Here is a 23,639-nt window from a genome sequence, read left to right on the forward strand (position 1 = left end):
GTATGACCATAGAAGGTTTTATTCATGTAAACAGAACAACAATTATTCTCTGGCTTAAATGAATAACCATATTGCAATAAACATGATCCAATCATGTTCATTCTCAACGCAAACACCAAATAACATTTATTTAGGTCCAACACTAATCCCGAAGGTAGAGGGAGTGTGCAATGGTGATCTTATCAACCTTGAAATCACTTCCAACACACATCGTCACCTCGCCCTTAAATAGTCTATGTTCATTTTGCAACTCCAGTTTCGAGTTACTAAGCTTAGAAACTGAACCGGTATCAAATACCCATGGGCTACTATGAACACTATTAAAGCACACATCAATAACATGTATATCAAATATACCTTTGTTCACTTTGCCATCCTTCTTATCCTCCAAGTATTTGGGGCAGTTCTGCTTCCAGTGACCATTCCCTTTGCAGTAGAAGCACTCGGTTTGAGGCTTAGGTCTAGCTTTGGGTTTCTTCACAGGAGTGGCAACTTGCTTGCCATTCTTCTTGAAGTTCCCTTTCTTCACCTTGCCCTTTTTCTTGAAACTAGTGGTCTTGTTAACCATCAACACTTGATTCTCTTTATTGATTTCTACCTTCGCCAATTTCAGCATTGCAAAGAGCTTGGGAATCATTTTCGTCATCCCTTGCATATTATAGTTCATCACAAAGTTCTAGTAACTTGGTGATAGTAACTAGAGAACTCTGTCAGTCACTATCTTACCTGGAAGATTAACTCCCACTTGATTCAAGCGATTGTAGTACCCAAACATTCTGAGCACATGCTCACTAGCTGAGCTATTCTCCTCCATCTTGTAGGCAAAGTATTTGTCAGAGGTCTCGTACCTCTCGACACGGGCATGAGTCTGAAATACTAATTTTAGCTCTTGGAACATCTCATATGCTTTGTGATGCTCAAAACATTTTGCAGCCCCGATTCTAAGCCTAAAGCATGGTGCACTAAACTATCAAGTAGTCATCATACCGAGCTTGCCAAATGCTCATAACGTCTACATCCGCTCCTGCAATAGGTTTGTCACCTAGCGGTGCATCAAGGAAATAATTCTTCTGTGCAACAACGAGGATAATCCTCAGATCACGGACCTAGTCCACATCATTGCTACTATCATCTTTCAATTTAGTTTTCTCTAGGAACATATCAAAAACATAGGGGAGCTACAACGCGAGCTATTGATCTACTACATAGACATGCTAATACTATCAGGACTAAGTTCATGATAAATTAAGTTCAATTAATCATATTACTTAAGAACTCCCACTTAGATAGACATCCCTCGAGTCATCCAAATGATCCCATGATCCATATCAACTAAACCATGTCCGATAATCACGTGAGATGGAGTAGTATTCAATGGTGAACATCTCTATGTTGATCATATCTACTATATGATTCACGTTCGACCTTTTGGTCTTCAGTGTTCCGAGGCCATGTCTGTACATGCTAGGCTCGTCAAGTTTAACTCGAGTATTCGGCATGTGCAAAACTGTCTTGCACCCATTGTATGTGAATGTAGGTCTTATCACACCCGGTCATCACGTGGTGTCTCAGCACGACGAACTATCGCAACGGTGCATACTCAGCGGGAACACTTATACCTTAAAATTTTAGTAAGGGATCATCTTATAATGCTACCGCCATACTAAGTAAAATAAGATGCATAAAAGATAAACATCACATGCAATCAAAATATGTGACATGATATGGCCATCATCATCTTGTGCCTTTGATCTCCATCTCCAAAGCACTGTCATGATCTCCATCGTCACCGGCTTGACACCTTGATCTCCATCGTAGTGTCGTGGTCGTCTCACCAACTATTGATTCTACAACTACCGCTAACGCATAGTGATAAAGTAAAGCAATCACATGACGTTTGCATTTCATACATAAAGCGACAACCATAAGGCTCCTGCCAGTTGCCGATAACTTTTACAAAACATGATCATCTCATACAATAATGTATATCACACCATATCTTGACCATATCACATCACAAGATGCCCTGCAAAAACAAGTTAGACATCCTCTACTTTCTTGTTGCAAGTTTTACGTCGCTGCTACATGCTTCTAGAAAGAACCGTTCTTACCTACGCATCAAAACCACAACTGTGATTTATCAAGTTTTCTGTTTTAACCTTCAACAAGGACCGGCCGCAGTCAAATTAGATTCAACTAAAGTAGGAGAAACAGACACCTGCCAGCCACCTTTTATGCAAAACTAGTTGCATGTCTGTTGGTGGAACCAGACTCATGAAGTTGGTCATGTAAGGTTGGTCCGGGCCGCTTCATCCAACATTACCACCGAATCAAAACAAGACATTGGTGGTAAGCAGTATGATGATCACCGCCCACAACTCTTTGTGTTCTACTCGTGCATATCATAGACGCATAGACCTGGCCCGGATGCGACTGTTGGGGAACGTAGCATGCAATTTCAAAAAAATTCATACGCCCACGCAAGATCTATCTAGGAGATGCATAGCAATGAGAGGTGAGAGTGTGTCCATGTACCCCTGTAGACCGAAAGCGGAAGCATCTGACAACGTGGTTCATGTAGTCAAACTTCTCCTCGTTCCAATTGATCAAGCACCAAACGTACGACACCTTCAAGTTCTGCACACGTTCAGCTCGATAATGTCCCTCGAACTCTTGATCGAGAAAAGTGTCGAGGGAGAGTTTAGTCAGCACGACGGTGTGGTGACGTGATACGTCTCCAATGTATCTATAATTTTTGATTGTTCGATACTATTATATTATCAATCTTGGATGTTTTATAATCATTTTGTAGCCATTTTATATCATTTTTGGTACTAACCTATTGACATAGTGCCAAGTGCCAGTTGATGTTTTCTACATGTTTTTTACATCACAGGAAATCAATATCAAACGGAGTCCAAACGCAACGAAACTTTACAGAGATTTTTTTGACCAGATGGAACATAATGGGCCCTAGCTGTGCCTGGGGGTGCTCTGAGGAGAGCACAACCCACCAGGGCGCGCCAGGTGGCCCAGGCGCGCCCTGGTGGGTGGTGCCCACCTTAGGTGCCCCCGGACTGCCTCTTTGCTCTATAAATGTCCCAATATTCCCAAAACCCTAGGTGAGTCGAGAAAATATTGATCCAGCTGCCACAGAGTCCAGAACCACCAGATCCAATCTAGACACAATCTCAGATGGGGTTCACCACCTCCATTTGTGCCTCTCCGATGATGCGTGAGTTCGGGTCCATAGTTAGTAGCTAGATGGCTTCCTCTCTCTCATTTGATTCTCAATACAATGGTCTCTTGGATATCCATATGATGTAACTCTTTTGTGGTGTGTTTGTTGGGATAGATGAACTTTGAGTTTATGATCAGATCTATCTTTTTATATCCATGAAAGTTATTTGAGTTTCTTTGATCTCTTTTATGCATGATTGCTTATAGCCTCATATTTCTTCTCTGATATTTGGGTTTTGTTTGGCCAACTTGATCTATTTATCTTGCAGTGGGAAGAGGTGCTTTGTAGTGGGTTCGATCTTACGGTGCTTGATCCCAGTGATAGAAGGGAACCGGCACGTATGTATCATTGCTACTAAGGATAAAATGATGGGGTCTATCTCTATATTGATAGATCTTGTCTACATCATGTCATCATTCTTATTGCATTACCCCGTTTCTCCATGAACTTAATACACTAGATGCATGTTGGATAGCGGTCGATGTGTGGAGTAATAGTAGTAGATACAGGCAGGAGTCGGTCTACTAATCTTGGACGTGATGCCTATATAATGATCATCGCCTAGATATCGTCATGAGTATTTGAAGTTCTATCAATTGCCCAACAGTAATTTGTTCACCCACCGTTTGCTATTTTTCTCGAGAGAAGCCACTGGTGAAACCTACGGCCCCCGGGTCTCTTTCTCATATGTTTGCCTTTGCGATCTACTTTTCCTTTGCATTTATTTTCAGATCTATTAAACCAAAAATACAAAAATACCTTGCTGCAATTTATTCTTATTTATTTTATTTGGCGTTAGATTTATCAATCTACTACAATTTTATCTCACGTCCGTTTGCCTATCTTGAGGCGCCATACCCAGAAGGGATTGGCAACCCCTTTAACACGCCGGGTTGCGAGGATTTGTTATCTATGTGCAGGGGCTGTTTACGTTGTGTTGTTTGATTCTCCTACTGGTTCGATAACCTTGGTTTCATATCTGAGGGAAATACCTACCGTCGCCTTACTGCATCATCCCTTCCTCTTTGGAGAAATACCGACTTAGCTTCAAGCGACATCAAAAGGAATTTTTGGCGCCGTTGCCGGGGACGATCATCTACATCTACCAGGTTCCTAATCACAAATCTCATCTCCTCGCAATTTACATTATTTGCCATTTGCCTCTCGTTTTCCTCTCCACCACTTCTAAAAAATTGCCTTTTTATTCGCCCTCTTTTTCATTCGCCTTTTTCTTGTGAGATCTATATTTTTGCTTGCAATCTTGTTTGCTATCTTTGCTTATGTTGCCATGTGCCTTCTATTTTCTTGCATCTTCGCTTGCTGAAAATCTATTGATATGGATCGTCATCCACTTGCTAATCTTTTCAGAAGACCCAATTATGATGAACCAACTGCTAGTGATTTGAGTGCACTAGATTATCTCTATGATGTGTTGCTTGAGATTCATGAATCTGAAAATTGTGATGAATTGTTAGAAGAAGGAATGTATAAAGTGATTCATCATACCTCCTTGAATGAAAAGCATGATTGCAATAATGTTATTATAAATTCTATTAATGTCAATTGTGCGAACACTATGCAAAACCCCAAGCTTGGGGATGCTTATATTTCTATGTCTACTACTTGTTGCAATGATCATGATTGGGGTGATTTTTCTTATGATCTTAAAAATTTATGTAAGCCTCATGATGAATATGTTCGCAATTATATTGAAAGTGGGTTCGGAAGAGTCTCAACTCTAGGTAAAAGTAATCCCACATATTTGGAGAGTGTTCAATCTTATGATTTTTTTGATAAAAGTGGGCTTGGAGAGGTCATGACTTTATTTGATGATAATCCCACTATTTTGGAAGAGGGTCAACTTTGTATGCATGTGGATCATGTAGAAAATATGTTATGTTATAGCTATATTTTTGAATTTGATTATGATCCCGCATATAATTATTTTGAGAGAGGGAAATATGGTTGTATAAATTTTCATCTTACTAAATTACCTCTCGTTGTGTTGAGATTTTCAATGTTTTATTCCTCTTCTTTGCGTATGTTAGATGTTTCTTGTCTTGATAATATGTTTGCTTATAAAATTCCTATGCATAGGAAGTATGTTAGACTTAAATGTGTTTTTCATATATTTCATGATGCTCTCTTTCGTGTGAGCATCATTGAAATCTTATGCCTAGCTACGGGCGTAAAACTATAGCGCTTGTTGGGAGGAAACCCAATGAATAAAATTTATTTTTACCTTTTGATTTCTGTTCTTGAGTGTTTGCACAATTATGCTACTATTATGATTGTGTTTTTACGAGTAAAGCATTTAGGTTCTTCTTGGGTAATAGTTGTTTGATCTTGCTGAAAAAACAGAAACTTCCGCGCTCATGAAAATAATTCTCATTTTTAACCAGAAAGCGGTAAATACCCATTCCTTTTGAAGTAGATCATTATACAAATTACTCAGGCCGTCCTAATTTTTCAGAATTTTTGGAGTTACGGAAGTATTCGAAATAGTCAGATTGCTACAGACTGTTCTGTTTTTGACAGATTCTGTTTTCTTTGCGTTGTGTGCTTATTTTGATGGCTCTATGGTTTTCTTTGATGAGTTTTTGCCATACAAAATTTGCAATACAGTAGATATACCACAAGAACAAAATATGAACTTTTTTGATACAACACTTATAGTAGTGATTTATTTTCTTATACTAACGGAGCTCACAAAGGTTCTGTTGAGTTTTGTGTGATTGAAGTTTTCAAGTTTTGGGTTATCTTATGATGGATGAAGGAATAAGGAGTAAGAAGAGCCTAAGCTTGGGGATGCCCCGGAATCCAAAGCTATTATGCAATAATGAGCAAAAAATAATCTTGGGGATGGCCCCGAGTGGCATCCCCTCTTTCTTCTAACGACCATCGGTATTTTACTCTAAGCTATATTTTTATTCGTCACATACTATGTGTTTTGCTTGGAGCACCTTGTATGATATGAGTCTTTGATTGTTTTATTTTGTGTTTTAAGTCTTGATTCATTGCTGGAGACACCTATTTGAGAGAGCCAAAATTATGTCACGACTTCTTAGAATTGCTCTCTATCCTTCACTTAAATTTTTATGAGCTATGGACTTGCTCTAGTGCTTCACTTATATCTTTTTGAGCACGGTGTGCTTTAGTATTTTTTTAAGAAATGCTCTCTTGCTTCACTTAGATTTATTTGAGAGTTAGTAAAATTTTCAAGAAATTCTCTCTTGCTTCACTTAAATTAATTCGAGGGAAAAAAATATGCTCATGATCTTCACTTATATTTGTTTGAGCTTGTCAAAAGCAACATTTGAAAATTAGTTCCAAAGTGATAGATATCCAAGAAGGATATAAAAAATCTTTCATGAAGATCATTGGAAAATATAAACTTGATTCTTAGTAATAGTATTGAGATATGATGATGTGATATGTGAGTTATGTTGATGAGTAATTATGCTTTAGTAAGAATATTGGTGTTAAGGTTTGTGATTCCCTATGCAAGCACGAAAGTCAATAATTATGCAATGAAATTATATCCTACTTGTGGTGCATTATTTGGTGTTAATTATGCTTAATGCTCGCTTATGAGATTATTCATTTCTTGGTTAGTCGCTTCTCAATCTTTGCTAGCCTTCATTTTGCAGTAAGTATGATCTCTACTTATGCATCCAAAAACCTTCAAACAAAGCTTTGCCACATGAGTCCACTATATCTACCTATATGCGGTATTATTTTGCCGTTCTAAGCTAATGCGTATGTGTCATCTCTAATTTTCAAAATAAACTTCTCTTTTGTGTGTCTGTTTCTCTCGCGGAGCGGTGATGGGTGCTAATATTTTCCATGCTAGATGTGTTATTCTCTAGATGAATGTTTATTCACTTGTCATTGCACGAGAGTAAGGCAAAGGTATTAGGGATGCCCACTCTTGAAATGAAAAATGAATTTACTTTATGTTGTCAAATAATAAATTCCTTGGAAAGTATTGGTATGGAGGGCAACCGTGGATACGGCTAGCCATGGAAAGTGAAAGTATGGTTGAAAAAGGAATAAACTTTATTTTCTGTTTGGGAACCGCCTATGATATATCTAATCATGGAAAGTATTGGGAACTCTAACTCGTTTTCGTTGGTGGGAAGGATACACCTCCCAAAATGTTTTTATCTCTAAGTTTTTCGCTTTGAGCTCTGGCACCTCTACAAATCCCTACTTCCCTCTGTGAAGGGCCTTTCTTTTACTTTATGCAATTTTTATTTTGAGTTTGAGTATCCATCTTCTCTTATAAAAGCACCAACTAGGAGGCAATATGATCGTACTTGAGTATTGGGTGTAGTTAATATGCGAGTGTGTTTCATGAATGGATCAATGGTTGAGCATGATGGGCTAGAGATAACTTATTATGGCATTGATATTTTGAAAGACATGGTTGCTTGTTGATATGCTTGAGTATTTAAATTATCATGTCAAAACTAGACTATTGCTTCGAACAATATAAAAGTCCAAATGTCCATGCTTCAAAGAAAAGAATATGATATGACATGATAGGCAGCATTCCACATCAAAAATTCTATTTTTATCACTTACCTACTCGAGGACGAGTAGGAGTTAAGCTTGGGGATGTTGATACGTCTCCAACGTATCTATAATTTTTTATTGTTCCATGCTATTATATTATCACTCTTGGATGTTTTATAATCATTTTATATCATTTTTTGGTACTAACCTATTGACATAGTGCCAAGTGCCAGTTGCTGTTTTCTCCATGTTTTTTACATCGCAGGAAATCAATATCAAACGGAGTCCAAACACAACGAAACTTTACGGAGATTTTTTTGGACTTGAAGGAACATAATGGGCCCTCGCTGCGCCTAGGGGCTGCTCCGAGGAGAGCACAACCCACCAGGGCGCGCCAGGAGGCCCAGGTGTGCCCTGGTGGGTTGTGCCCACCGCGGGTGCCCCCCGGACCGCCTCTTTGCTCTATAAATACCCCAATATTCCCAAAAACCTAGGGGAGTTGGCGAAATGTTGATCCAGCCGCCATAGAATCCAGAACCACCAGATCCAATCTAGACACCATCTCGGATGGGGTTCACCACCTCCATTGGTGCCTCTCCAATGATGCGTGAGTATTTTTCTGTAGACCTTCGGGTCCGTAGTTAGTAGGTAGATGGCTTCCTCTCTCTTGTTTGATTCTCAATACAATGGTCTCTTGGAGATCCATATGATGTAACTCTTTTGCGGTGTGTTTGTTGGGATCGATGAACTTCGAGTTTAGGATCAGATCTATCTTTTTATATCCATGAAAGTTATTTGAGTTTCTTTGATCTCTTTTATGCATGATTGCTTATAGCCTCGTATTTCTTCTTCGGTATTTGGGTTTGGTTTGGCCAACTTGATCTATTTAACTTGCAATGGGGAGAGGTGCTTTCTAGTGGGTTCGATCTTACGGTGCTTGATCCCAGTGACTAAAGGGGAACCGACACATATGTATCATTGCTACTAAGGGAAAACGATGGGGTCTATCTCTACATAGATAGATCTTGTCTACATCATGTCATCATTCTTATTGCATTACTCTGTTTCTCCATGAACTTAATACAATAGATGCATGTGCTACCTCTTGAGCACTGCGTTGGTTTTCCCTTGAGGAGGAAAGGGTGATGCAGTAAAGCAGCGTAAGTATTTCCCTTAGTTTTGAGAACCAATGTATCAATACAGTAGGAGACCACGCACGAGTCACCTCGTACCTACACAAACAAATAAGAACCTCGCAACCAACGCGATAAAGGGGTTGTCAATCCCTTCATGGCCACTTGCAAGAGTGAGATCTGATAGAGATAATAATAATAAGATAAACATTTTTGGTATTTTTATGATATAGATTGAAAGTAAAGATTGCAAAATAAAATAGGTTGGAAACTTGTATGATGGAGAATAGACCCGGGGGCCATAGGTTTCACTAGTGGCTTCTCTCAAGATAGCATAAGTATTACGGTGGGTGAACAAATTACTATCGAGCAATTGATAGAAAAGCGAATAATTATGAGAATATCTAGGTATGATCATGTATATAGGCATCACGTACGTTACAAGTAGACCGACTCCTGCCTACATCTACTACTATTACTCCACACATCGACCGCTATCCAGCATGCATCTAGAGTATTAAGTTCATAAGAACAGAGTAATGCCTTAACCAAGATGACATGATGTCGAGGGATAAACTCATGCAATATGATATGAACCCCATCTTTTTATCCTCGATGGCAACAATACAATACGTGTCGTTTCCCTTTCTGTCACTGGGATCGAGCACCGCAAGATTGAACACAAAGCTAAGCACTTCTCCCATTGCAAGAAAGATCAATCTAGTAGGCCAAACCAAACTAATATTTCGAAGAGACTTGCAAAGATAAACCAATCATACATAAAAGAATTCAGAGGAGATTCAAATATTGTTCATAGATAAACTTGATCATAAACCCATAATTCATTGGATCTCGACAAACACACCGCAAAAGAAGATTACATCGAATACATCTCCAAGAGAATCGAGGAGAACTTTGTATCGAGATCGAAAGAGAGAGAAGAAGCCATCTAGCTACTAGCTATGGACCCGAAGGTCTGAAGTAAACTACTCACACATCATCGGAGGGGCCATGGAGTTGATGTAGAGGCCCTCCGTGATCAATGCCCCCTCCGGCGGAGCTCCGGAAAAGGCCCCAAGATGGGATCTCTTGGGTACAGAAGGTTGCAGCGGTGGAAATAGGGTTTCGTGGTGCTCCCGGATGTTCTCGGGGTATATGAATATATATAGGAGGAAGAAGTAGGTCGGTGGAGCAACGAGGGGCCCACGAGGGTGGAGGGCGCACCCAGGGGGTAGGCGCGCCCACTGCCTCGTGGCCTCCTCAATTGTTTCTTGACGTACACTCCAAGTCCCCTGGATCACGTTTGTTCCAAAAATAACGCTCCCGAAGATTTCATTCCGTTTGGACTCCGTTTGATATTCCTTTTCTGCAAACACTAAAATAGGCAAAAAAAACAGCAATTTGGACTGGGCCTCCGGTTAATAGGTTAGTCCCAAAAATAATATAAAAGTGTAAAATAATGCCCATTAACATCCAAAACAGATAATGTAATAGCATGGAACAATAAAAAATTATAGATACGTTGGAGACGTATCAAGCATCCCCAAGCTTAATTCCTGCTCGTCCTCGAGTAGGTAAATGATAAAAACAGAATTTTTGATGTGGAATGCTTCCTAACATATTTCTCATTGTAATTTTTCTTTATTGTGGCATGAATGTTTAGATCCGAAAGATTCAAGATAAAAGTTTAATATTGACATAGAAATAATAATACTTCAAGCATACTAACTAAGCAATTATGTCTTCTCAAAATAACATGGCCAAAGAAAGTTATCCCTACAAAATCATATAGTCTGGCTATGCTCTATCTTCATCATAAAAAATGTTTAAATCATGCACAACCCCGATGACAAGCCAAGCAATTGTTTCATACTTTTGATGTTCTCAAACTTTTTCAATTTTCATGCAATACATGAGCGTGAGCCATGGACATAGCACTATAGGTGGAATAGAATGGTGGTTGTGGAGATGACAAAAAGAAGAAGATAGTCTCACATCAACTAGGCGTATCAATGGGCTATGGAGATGCCCATCAATAGATATAAGTGTGAGTGAGTAGGGATTGCCATGCAACGGATGCACTATAGCTATAAGTGTACGAAAGCTCAACAAAAGAAACTAACCGGGTGTGGATCCAACTTGCTTGCTCACGAAGAACGAGGGCAATTTGAGGAAGCCCATCATTGGAATATACAAGCCAAGTTCTATAATGTAAAATTCCCACTAGTTTATGTAAGTGACAACATAGGAGACTCTCTATCATGAAGATCATGGTGCTACTTTGAAGCACAAGTGTGGAAAAAGGATAGTAACATTATCCCTTCTCTCTTTTTATCTCTCTTTTTTTATTTGGGCCTTCTTTCTCTTTTTTTTTCTTTTGGCCTCTTTTCTTCTTTTTTTGTCTGGAGTCTCATCCCGACTTGTGGGGGAATCATAGTCTCCATCATCCTTTCCTCACCGGGACAATGCTCTAATAATGATGATCATCACACTTCTTTTTTACTTACAACTCAAGAATTACAACTCAATACTTAGAACAAAATATGACTCTATGTGAATGGCTCCGACGGTGTACCGGGATATGCAATGAATCAAGAGTGACATGTATGAAAAAATTATGAACGGTGGCTTTGCCACAAGTACGATGTCAACTACATGATCATGCATGGCAATACGACAATGATGAAGCGTGTCATAACAAACAGAACGGTGGAAAGTTGCATGGCAATATATCTCGGAATGGCTATGGAAATGCCATAATAGGTAGGTATGGTGGCTGTTTTAAGGAAGGTATATGGTGGGTGTATGATACTGGTGAAAGATGCGCGGTAATAGAGAGGCTAGCAAATATGGAAGGGTGAGGGTGCGTATAATCCATGGGCTCAACATTAGTCATAAAGAACTCACATACTTATTGCAAAAATCTATTAGTTATCGAAACAAAGTACTACGCACATGCTCCTAGGGGGATAGATTGGTAGGAAAAGACCATCGCTCGTCCCCGGCCGCCACTCATAAGGAAGGCAATCAATAAATAAATCATGCTCCGACTTCATCACATAACGGTTCACCATACGTTCATGCTACGGGAATCACAAACTTCAACACAAGTATTTCTCAAATTCACAACTACTCAACTAGCATGACTCTAATATCACTACCTCCATATCTCAAAACAATTATTAAGTATCAAACTTCTCATAGTATTCAATGCACTTATATGAAAGTTTTTATTATGCCTAAAAGCAAATTGCCATGTTGTTCTAAAGGACTCTCAAAATAATATAAGTGAAGAACGAGAGTTCAATTATTTTTAGAAAATAAAACCACCACCGTGCTCTAAAAGATATAAGTGAAGCACTAGAGCAAAAACTTTATAGCTCTAAAGATATAAGTGAAGCACATAGAGTATTCTAATAAATTCCGATCCATGTGTGTCTCTCTCAAAAGGTGTGTACAGCAAGGATAATTGTGGTAAACTAAAAAGGAAAGACTCAACTCATACAAGATGCTCCAAGCAAAACACATATCATGTGATGAATAAAAATATAGCTCCAAGTAAAGTTACCGAAGAACGAAGACAAAAGAGGGGATGCCTTCCGGGGCATCCCCAAGCTTAGGATTTTTGGTGTCCTTGGATTTTACCTTGGGGTGCCTTGGGCATCCCCAAGCTTAGGCTCTTGCCACTCCTTGTTCCATAATCCATCAAATCTTTACCCAAAACTTGAAAACTTCACAACACAAAACTTAACAGAAAATCTCGTGAGCTCCGTTAGCGAAAGAAAACAAAACACCACTTCAAGGTACTGTAATGAACTCATTATTTATTTATATTGGTGTTAAACCTACTGTATTCCAACCTCTCTATGGTTTATAAACTCCATTACTTGCCATAGATTCATCAAAATAAGCAAACAACACACGAAAAACAGAATCTGTCAAAAACAAAGCAGTCTGTAGTAACCTGTAACTAACGCAAACTTATGGAACCCCCAAAATTCTAAAATAAATTTCTGGACGTGAGGAATTTATCTATTAATCATCTTCAAAAATAATTAACTAAATATCACTCCCCAATAAAAATGGCAGCAATTCTCGTGAGCGCTAAAGTTTCTATTTTTTACAGCAAGATCGTAAAGACTTTCCCCAAGTCTTCCCAACGGTTCTACTTGGCACAAGACTAATTAAACACAAAAAACACAACCAAAACAGAGGCTAGATAAATTATTTATTGAATAAAAGCAAGGAAAAATATTGGGTTGTCTCCAACAAGCGCTTTTCTTTAAAGCCTTATAGCCAGGCATCCGATTTCAACGATGCTCACATGAAAGACAAGAATTGAAGCACAAAGAGAGCATCATAAAACACGTGACAAACACATCTAAGTCTAACATACTTCCTATGCATATGCATCTTATACGCAAACAAATTATCAAGGAAACAAAAACTAGCATATGCAAGGAAGCGGAAAGAAACAATAGCAATCTCAACATAACGAGAGGTAATTTAGTAACATGAAAATTTCTACCACCATATTTTACTCTCTCATAATAATTACATGTAGGATCTTAATCAAATTCAACAATATAGCTATCACAAAACATATTCTTAACACAATCCACATGTATGCAAAGTTGACACTCTTCCAAAATAGTGGGGTTAACATTAACTAAAGTCATGACCTCTCCAAACCCACTTTTATCAAAAACTTCATAAGATTGAACATTATCCAAATATGTGGGATCTAAAGTTGAAACTCTTCCAAACCCACTTTCAAGATTATTGCAAACATTATAATCAATCTCATATTCATCGTGGGGCTTAAATAAATTTTCAAGATCAAAAGAAGAATCACCCCAATCATGATCATTGCAACAAGTAATAGTCATAGCAAATCTAGCATCCCCAAGCTTGAGATTTTGCATATCATTAACATAATTGTCATTAAGAGAATTTATTATAACATCATTGCAATCATGCTTTTCATCGAAGGAACTTTCAAGTATGGGTGCAATAGCAACGATCTCATGTTTAACATAAGCAACTATAACAAATTTATCTTCATAAATATTGGCATCATGGCCACAAGAATAGCAAGCATCATGTTCATCAAGGGATATTTCAATCAAATCATCAGAATCATAATTATCTATAGATTCATGCATATCATTATTTTCTTCCGAAGCAGCGGTCATTCTTTCAACAAATTCTTTGACATAGACTTTATGAGCATAGTTTTCATGGCAATATTTAAGTATGTCAAGATTTTCAGATTCGTAGAGAGAAATATCATACTTTCCAATCAAAGAAGCAACTTCATAAGCACCCTTAAAAGCAACAAATTCTTCAATTTGTTCGATATTGTAGTAACTATAAACACCCTTTGCATAAGAAGATCAGATTTCATCATCATTAAACTCACATAGGTAAGGGAGGTGTTTTTAGGGTTCTTAGAGCAACAAGTCAGATCACAAATTTCACAAAGATTCCAAGCATAACATAGCAATCTGTTTATTTGATCCCATAAGAGTATCCCTTTTTCAGACAAACGGTGACGCACGAAATGACCATGCTCATCTAAAGATTTCCCATCAACTAGGCTAGTTGGGGTTTCAACACGAGCGCATAAGGATCGAAGATGATCCAAGTAGAACACTTTAAGTGGATCCATAACAATAGATTTTTAGCAAGCAAAGATGCAAGAAAATAGAAGGGACATGGAAACACAAAGAAAGATACACATGGGAAGAAGGCGAACAGAAAAAGAGGGCGAATAAAACAGCAAGGGTGAAGTGGGGGAGAGGAAAACGAGAGCAAATGGAAAATAATGTAATGCGAAGGATAAGAGTTGTGACGTGTACTTGATATGTCTTGACTTGGTGTAGATTTCCCCAGCAATGGCGCCAGAAATCCTTCTTGCTACCTCTTGAACACTGCATTGGTTTTCCCTTGAAGAGGAAAGGGTGATGCAGCAAAGCAACGTAAGTATTTCCCTCGGTTTTTGAGAACCAAGGTATCAATCCAGTAGGAGACCACGCGTGAGTCACCTCGTTCCTACACAAACAAATAAGAACCTCGCAACCAACGCGATAAAGGGGTTGTCAATCCCTTTACGTCCACTTGCAAGAGTGAGGTCTGATAGAGATTTAGGGAGTCCTGGATTAGGGGGTCTCCGGACAGCCGGACTATATCCTTTGGCCGAACTGTTGGACTATGAAGATACAAGATTGAAGACTTCGTCCCATGTCCGGATGGGACTCTCCTTGGCATGGAAGGCAAGCTAGGAAATACGGATATGTAGATCTCCTCCCTTGTAAGCGACTCTGTGTAACCCTAGCCCCCTCCGGTGTCTATATAAACCGGAGGGTTTAGTCCGTAGGACAACATACAATCATACCATAGGCTAGCTTCTAGGGTTTAGCCTCTACGATCTCGTGGTAGATCAACTCTTGTAATACTCATATCATCAAGAACAATCAAGCAGGACGTAGGGTATTACCTCTATCAAGAGGGCCCGAACCTGGGTAAACATTGTGTCCCCTGCCTCCTGTTACCATCCGCCTTAGACGTACAGTTCGGGACCCCTACCCGAGATCCGCCGGTTTTGACACCGACATTGGTGCTTTCATTGAGAGTTCCACTGTGCCGTCACCGTAAGGCCCGATGGCTCCTTCGATCATCAGTAACGATGCGGTCCAAGGTGAGGTTTTCCTCCCCGGAAAGATCTTCGTATTCGGCGGATTCGCACTGCGGGCCAATTCGCTTGGCCATCTGGAGCAGATCGAGAGCTATGCCCCTGGCCATCAGGTCAGGTTCTGAAACTTAAACTACACTGCCGACATCCGCGGAGACTTGATCTTCGACGGATTCGAGCCCATGCCAGGTGCGCCGCACAGTCACGATGAGCATGACGTAACTCTGCCGTCGGACAATATTCAGGAAATCGCACCTGCAACTACTCCGGCCGTCAATCCGGAGCAAATCGCGCCATCCGAGAGCGGAGGGATAGACCCCGATATGGAGGCAGCACTCTCAGTGGCGATAGAGCCGGATACTGACTTCACCCCTTATGAGAGCCGTGTCGCCGAACCATTGGATGCACCTCCAGCCACGGACTCCGAGCCGCTTACATCCGTGCCCGTCGAATCCGACTGGGCGCCGATCATGAAGTTCACCTTCGTGGATATATTTCAGCACTCACCCTTCGGCGATGTGCTAAATTCATTAAGGTCTCTCTCCTTGTCAGGAGAACCTTGGCCGAACTATGTCCGGCTAGAATGGGATGCGGACGATGAAGAAATTCGCTGCCCACCCACCACCCACTTAGTAGCCACTATCGACGATTTAATCGACATGCTCGACTTCGACTCCGAAGACATCGACGGTATGGACGATGATGCAGGAGACGAGCAGGAACCACTACCCACAGGGCGTTGGACCGCTACCTCATCATACGACATATACATGGTGGACACCCCTAAAGAAGGCTATGGCGACGAGACAGCGGAGGATGGCCCCTCCAAGAAGCAACCCAAGCGACGACGTCAGCGGTGCCGCTCTAAGTCCCGCCAAAGCAAAAGTAGTGATACCGGCATAGGAGATAATAACACTCTGGATAGTGCCGAAGACAACCACAATCCCCTCCAGCACGATGTAGAGCCGGAGGATGAACAAGCTAGCCCTCCAGAGTGGGCAGCAGATGGAGAACCGGAGGAGGACAATTACATGCCTCTCTCCAAAGACGAGCCGAGCCTCGGCAACGAAGAATTTATCGTGCCTGAGGACCCCGTCGAGCAGGAGCGCTTCAAGCGCCAGCTTATGGCCACAGCAAATAGCCTGAATAAAAAGCAACAACAGCTTCAAGTTGATCAAGACTTGCTAGCAGACAGATGGACCGAAGTCCTTGCGGCCGAGGAATACGAACTCGAGCGCCCCTCCAAGAGTTACCCAAAACTCAGGTTGCTACCCCACCTCAAGGAGGAAGCATTGAAACCTCATTCACCATTGTACGATGCAGCTGACCAGCCACCGCGTGGCTGAGCCAGAGAGGCGTTTCAGCCTGAAGTTCAGCCTGCACCCCGCCGCCACTCAATCAAAAATACCAAGGCCCGGGGCAACACACGGGACCTGCGAGACATATTGGACAGTAAGGCAAAACTTGCAAGGTCAATATACGGGTCACGGGGACGCGCGCCAACATGGGACGATGATCGTCGCATCGGATACACCAAAAGCAAATCCGGCCGGGCCAAATACAGCAGACAAGACTCATATGAACTGCGTCGTGATATAGCCCGACATAGAGGCTCCGCACACCCCCTATGCTTTACTGATGAAGTTATGGATCACGAATTCTCGGAGGGTTTCAAACCCGTAAATATCGAATCATATGATGGTACAACAGATCTCGCTGTATGGATTGAGGATTTCCTCCACATCCACATGGCTTGCATTGTTGATCTACATGCCATCAAGTACCTCCCACTAAAACTCAAAGGACCAGCTCGGCATTGGCTGAATAGCTTGCCAGCAGACTCCGCCGGCAGTTGGGAGGATCTGGAAGACGCATTCCTTGACAACTTCCAGGGCACTTATGTGCGACCACCGGATGCTGATGACTTGAGCCATATAACTCAGCAACCAGGGGAATCGGCCAGACAATTCTGGACTCGGTTCCTGACTAAGAAAAACCAAATTGTCAATTGTCCGGACGCAGAGTCCCTAGCGGCATTCAAGCACAATATCCGTGACGAGTGGCTTGCCCGCCACCTTGGCCAGGAGAAGCTGAAGTCTATGGCAGCCCTCACGACACTCATGACCCGCTTTTGCGCGGGCGAGGATAGCTGGCTGGCTCGCAGCAATAACACATCGAGGAATTCGGGCACTTCGGATACCAAAGATGCCAACGGCACACAACACCGTAACAGACCAAAGCGCCGCAATAACGGCGATAACACTGAGGATACGACAGTCAATGCCTGATTCAGAGGCTCTAGATCCAGTCAGCGGAAGAAGCCATTTAAAAGAAGTACTCCGGCTCCGTCCAGTTTGGATCGCATACTGGATCGCTCGTGTCTAATCCACGGCACCCCCGACAAGCCAGCCAATCACACCAACAGAGAATGCTGGGTGTTCAAGCAGGCCGGCAAGTTAAATGCCGAAAACAAGGACAAGGGACTGCATAGTGATGACAAGGAGGAGCCCCGGCCACCGAACACGGGAGGACAGAAGGGGTTCCCCCCACAAGTGAAGACGAAGAACATGATATACGCAACCCATATTCCCAAGAGGGAGCGGAAGCATGCACTAAGGGACGTCTATGCGATGGAGCCCGTTGCCCCAAAGTTCAACCCATGGTCTGCTTGCCCGATCACCTTTGATCGAAAGGACCACCCCACTAGTATCCGTCATGGCGGATCCGCCGCACTGGTCCTAGACCCCATCATCGACAGATTTCACCTCACTCGAGTCCTTATGGACGGCGGCAGCAGCCTGAACCTTCTCTATCAGGATACAGTGTGAAAAATGGGCATCGATCCCTTGAGGATCAAACCCACCAAAACCACCTTTAAGGGCGTCATCCCAGGTGTAGAGGCCCATTGCACGGGCTCAATCACACTGGAAGTGGTCTTCGGATCACCGGACAACTTCCGAAGCGAGGAGTTAATCTTCGACATCGTCCCGTTTCGCAGTGGCTATCATGCACTGCTCGGACGAACTGCATTTGCAAAATTCAATGCAGTACCGCATTACGCATACCTCAAGCTCAAGATGCCAGGACCTCGGGGGGTCATAACAGTGAATGGAAACACAGAACGCTCGCTCCGCACGAAAGAGCACACTGCGGCCCTCGCAGGAGAAGCACAAAGCAGCCTTTCAAGGCAAACCGCTAACTCGGCGATACAGCCCCCGAACACCTTCAAGCATGTCCGGAGTAAACTGCAATAGGATCGCCTGGCACATTCAGAGCTCGCCTAGCAATTCGGCCCCCATCCGAGTCCCAGTCAAGCAACAAAATCCGTGCCGCGCGTACATAATTACGCACTAAAAATACCATGGACACAAGCGGGGGCATGATCAGGGCACGTCCCACAATGCGGCTTAACCTCCCTAGGGGCTGTATATCTTCATCATTTCTTTTCTCTTTCAGGGCCTAACTTTCTGGAAGCCCTTTCCGGCAGTATGATTGTCGGACACATTACAGGAAGGAACAACCAAGGCGGCAAGAAGCTAAGATGTACACGGGAATCCCTAGGTGGTCTCTAATAATAATACCCGTTTTCTACTATCCATACGCAGCTTGCCCTTGGATAGGACATTTCGAATAGTCCTACTTTCTGCTTATTGCACTACCTGTACCAGTACGCTTCGACGTATTATTTAAATAACAATGCATATCATTAGTCTATTATTGCATTATTCATTCTTTTTTTCCTTTATGTCCATTTACGACAATCCGCACCCATAAACTCAGGTGCGGTCAGTAGGCCACGGGATTTCGTTTACCCCATAATACGGCGCGAGAAGTCCGAACACTTTCGACAGTGCGGCACCCCGAACTTATAGCATTATATGCATCAACTCTGAATAAGGTCTTGGGTCAATAGTTGGGTTTGCCCGGCTCCCATCCTTTGGTACCTTACGTTCCGCTATATCGGCTAAGGTAGCGGTGGGAGAACTACTGCGATTGTGTCCCGGTTCTTCCGGATGAACACCTCAGTAGAGAAAGCCGAAAACTGACTATCATGATAAGGCGAGAGACTGGCCGCTGTTTGAGAGGTCTCAAGTCTTTAAAACTTTTTCCGCTTCGGGCGAGGAGTTGGCCTTGTCCGGCTTAGGCGTGTATAGCGCCCCAAATTCGGCCTTCCGAATACCAGGGGCTTGGCCAAAATTTAAAATTGTAGACTTCTATGGCTAAGTGAGAGTGATAAAGCATTATAGTCCGATTGCCTGGTTCGTTGCGCTGAACACCTCCCTTGAAGGACCCAAAATTGGGGTAAAGAGTGCTCATGTTTATCCCGAACACCCTAGTACTAGTTACATGGGGGCAGAAGCCGACGACTGGCCAACTCTCAGATTTTGTAAACGGCCGCACAGAAGGTAATATTTTAAATTAAAAAAAGTGTTGCATAGCGCAGATGAACTTGTTTCACATTACAGGATCACAAGAGCATGTTCATTCAAAAATTACATCCCTGGCACATTCATCCGCCACAAGGCGGGAATCCTTCAGGACACTCTCATAATACATCTCGGGGCAGCGATGCTCCTTGCCCTCCGGCAGCCCCTCCTTCACCAGCTTCACGGCGTCCAGCTTCGCCCAGTGCACCTTCACCCGGGCAAAAGCACTGCGTGCACCCTCGATGCAGATGGACCGCTTTATGACTTCAAGCCGTGGGCAGGCGTCGACGAGCCGCCTCACCAGACCGAAGTAGCTGCCGGACATGGGCTCGCCAGGCCACATCCGGACTATAAGGCCCCTCATGGCTTGTTCGGCTGCCTTGTGAAGCTCGACCAACTGCTTCAGCTGGTCGCTCTAGGGCACGGGGTGTTCAGTCCGAGTATACTGAGACCAGAACAACTTCTCCGTCGAGCTCCCCTCCTCAGCTCGGTAAAACTCCACGGCATCCAGTACACTGCGGGGAAGATCTGCAAACGCTCCTGGAGAGCTCCGAACTCGGGTAAGAAAAAGGAAAGTTTCCTTCACATGCTTGCTTTGCATAATGAATTCCTTGCCCCCTTCTATCTTCTTCACTGCATCAATCTCCTGGAGGGCCTTCTGGGCTTCAGCCTTGGCACTCCGGGCGCTTTCGAGCGCCTTCTCAAGCACGGACTTTTGCGCCTTAGAGTCAAGCTCCAAGGACTCATGTTTCTTGGCGAGAGCCTCGAGCTCTTGCTGCACCTCACCCACTCGGGCTTCTTGTTTCTCCCGCTCAATGCGCTCCTCGGACGCTTTGTCTTCGGCCTCGGACAACGCCTTCTTCAGGGTCGCCACTTCGGTCGTGGCCCCTGGAAAATTCATGATGATCCTATTACTTTACACCTGCATTTATTTTATTTTATATAGACAAGGTATTGTTTACCTTTGCTCTCCTCGAGCTGCCTCTTCGTAAGGCCAAGCTCGTTCTCGGACCGCTCCAGGTCCTGCTTCAGCGCAGAGACCTCCGTAGTACATGCGGCAGCGGCCAGCAGCGAAGCCTGCACATATACATAGATATATTCTGATTAGACTCCTGAGTCATCATTTGATCCTCTATTCGGCCTTTCTACTCGAACGCCGAATAGAGCATCAGGGGCTACTATCTATGCGGTAATATTTTCTTATATTTTGATTGCTTACCTCAAAGCCTGTTAGGAGGCTGGCGCAAGCTTCAGTCAGTACATTTTTGGTGGACTGAACTTTCTCGATCACCGTACTCATGATAGTACGGTGCTCTTCGTCGATGGAAGCGCCACGAAGCGCTTCCAGCAAGTTGTCCGGTGCCTCTAGATAGACAGAGGACACCGGCACGGGCGGCTTGCCCCCCTTAACGGGGGTTCGCCCGCCGGACTCCGGAACCACCAAAGATTCCGGTGCAGTGTTCGGCGGGGGCCGAACCTGGAGCCCATGGGAGTCCAGCTCCCTTTGCGCCCAGGGTCCGGAAGGTCGCCTTGAGGTGCCCCCAGGACTGCCTCCCCTAGGCCCGGTGCCTGTTGAGACAACTCTTTGATGTTGTCCGCAGGGCAAGGGGTGGAGGCGGTCGGAAGAGAACCGCTGTTCATATCCGACGAGTCCAATGAAACACTCGACGAAGATACGTCAAGATGAGGTCGGGATAGACTGCATAATCATGTTCGGCATGAGGAGAAGCAGTGCAGTAAAACATACCAAGAATTACTATGGTGTCCGGATACTTACGACTTCGCCAGGGGCTTGACCCTGGGTAGCCACTCGTCGCCACTGTAGGCGGCCGTCGTGGAGCAGTCCGAAGGGAGGGTCCTGCCCTTCTTGGACCCTTCGACCTCCCCGGTTGGGTCGGCCTTCCTTTTCTTGTCTCCCCCAGCTGGGGGGAGAACTTTCCTCTTCCTCCTCCTCGTTTTTGTGGGAGGAGGGCGCGTCGGAGTTATCGGACGATGAGTCCGATACAACCTTGCGCCGGAGACCCTTTCGGGTCCCCACGGCCTTCTTCTTGGCCTTCTTCACCGGCACCTCATAAGGTGCCGGAACCAGCATCTCCGTTCGGAGAACATCTGCAGGATCTTCCGGCAGGGGGGCGGGGCAACCGATTTGCTCCGCTGTCTTCACCCAGTCCTGTTAAAGGCATGGAAGGCTTAGATCCCGCACATAATTAAACTGGGGCAAATGGATACCCTGTGAAGTATAAAAACTTACTGGATTGGCGCGGCACTTTGCTCTGAGTCCGCGGTCCTCGATGAGGGCAGGAGGTACCTCGGTGTCCTTGAACAGCACCCTCCAGATGTCCTCGTGCGTCGTGTCGTAGAGCTCTCGCAGCGTTTGGTGCTTGGCCGGGTTGAACTCCCACAAGTTGAATACCCGTTGTTGACACGAGAGAATCCGGCGGAAGAGCATGACCTGGACCACGTTGACGAGCTTGATTTTCTTGCTCATCATGTTCTTGATGCAGGTCTGGAGTCCGGTCAGCTATACCGAGGAACCCCAGGATAGGCCCTTCTCTTTCCAGGAGGTGAGCCATGTGGGGATTCCGGATCGGAATTCGGGGGCCGTCACCCAGTTGGTGTCACGCGGCTCGGTGATGTAGAACCACCCCGATTGCCACCCCTTTATGGTCTCCACATAGGAGCCTTGAAGCCAGGTGACATTAGGCATCTTGCCCACCATGGCTCCTCCGCACTCCACTTGCTGGCTGACCACCACCTTAGGTTTGACATTGAAGGTCTTCAGCCACAGGCCAAAATGGGGCTTGATGCGGAGGAAGGCCTCGCACACGACGATAAACACCGAGATGTTGAGGATGAAATTGGGGGCCAGATCATGAAAATCCAGCCCGTAGTAGAACATGAGCCCGCAGACAAACGGGTGGAGCGGAAATCCCAGTCCGCGGACAAAGTGGGTAAGAAAAACTACCCTCTCATGGGGTTTGGGCGTTGGGATGATCTGCCCTTCATCTGGCAGCCGGTGCGCGATATTCGCGGCCAGATATCCAGCTTCCCGTAACTTTATGATGTTCTCCTCCATGATGGAGGAGACCATCCACTTGCCTCCTGCTCCAGACATGCTTGGAGTGGTTTGAGAATAAGAACGCGAGCTTGGGAGCTAGAGCTCGAGTGTGCGGGAATGGATAAGCGAGGAGGAAGAAGGCATGGGTGAAAAGAGTGAATCTTTGTCCCTTTATAAGGGCGGAGGAGGCGATGCGCCTCCCCACTTGCCTGGTAAAATCGCTTATTCCCCAAGCGCCGTAATTGATGGCGCGGTTGGGTTACCCACATCCGTATTGATGAGAATCCCGTAATAAGGAGAACATGATCTCTGCTTTGACAAGACGTGTCAAGAAAACCGCCTCGCGATATGTGTGGTGCCGGTTGAGAAAAATGGTTCGAATAATGACCGGGCCATGGCATGATGTCATGATGTCAAAACGTGTTAGCAGATTAGATTTGTGGAAATATTATTCTCTCTATAGTGGTATGTGGAACTTGTTTTGCAGAGCCGGACACTATCCTTGTGTTCAAAATCTTCCATGGAGTATTCGGAGGAGGAAACCGCCTTGCAATGCCGAAGACAATAC

The sequence above is a fragment of the Triticum dicoccoides genome, chromosome 3A, assembly GCF_002162155.2.
Source record: "Triticum dicoccoides isolate Atlit2015 ecotype Zavitan chromosome 3A, WEW_v2.0, whole genome shotgun sequence".
NCBI classification, from domain to species: domain Eukaryota; kingdom Viridiplantae; phylum Streptophyta; class Magnoliopsida; order Poales; family Poaceae; genus Triticum; species Triticum dicoccoides.